Here is a 672-nt window from a genome sequence, read left to right as displayed (position 1 = left end):
TACTGGAGGTAAAGTAATATGCTTTACTATTAAAGTTGCAAAAACATCACAAAAATATCACAAAAAATTGCTACTCAGAGTTTCATGTTCCGTTCATTGGGCAGTTGTGATAAAAAATCTTGATCAAGAGCCTTGATCACAACCACCTCACGAATGGGAATGTGAAACTCTGAGTAGCAATTTCTTCTGATATTTTTGTGATGTTTTTGCAGCTTTAATAATAACACCATTCAAGTGCGATTGTTACCAGCGTCGCCTTACTGGCACTTGTGCCGGTGGCATGTGAAAAATATTCGAGGGAGGTCTTTGCCAGTGCCACTGGACTGGCTCCTGTGCAGGTGACACATAAAAAACACCATTTGAGTGTGGCTGTTGTCAGTACCGCCAGACCGGCCCTCATGCTGGTGGCATGTAAAAGCATCCACTACACTCTCGGAGTGGTTGGCATTAGGAAGGACATCCAGCTGTAGAAACTCTGCCAGATCAGATTGGAGCCTGGTGCAACCATCTGGTTTGCCAGTCCTCAGTCAAATTGTCCAACCCATGCTAGCATGGAAAGCGGACATGAAACAATGATGATGATGATGATATATTATTTATACATATGAATATATTTATATATTTATATATATGAACATATATATATATATATATATATATATATATATCACC

Source organism: Octopus bimaculoides, chromosome 10 (assembly GCF_001194135.2).
Source record: "Octopus bimaculoides isolate UCB-OBI-ISO-001 chromosome 10, ASM119413v2, whole genome shotgun sequence".
Classification (NCBI taxonomy): domain Eukaryota; kingdom Metazoa; phylum Mollusca; class Cephalopoda; order Octopoda; family Octopodidae; genus Octopus; species Octopus bimaculoides.
This window is presented reverse-complemented; position numbering follows the sequence as displayed.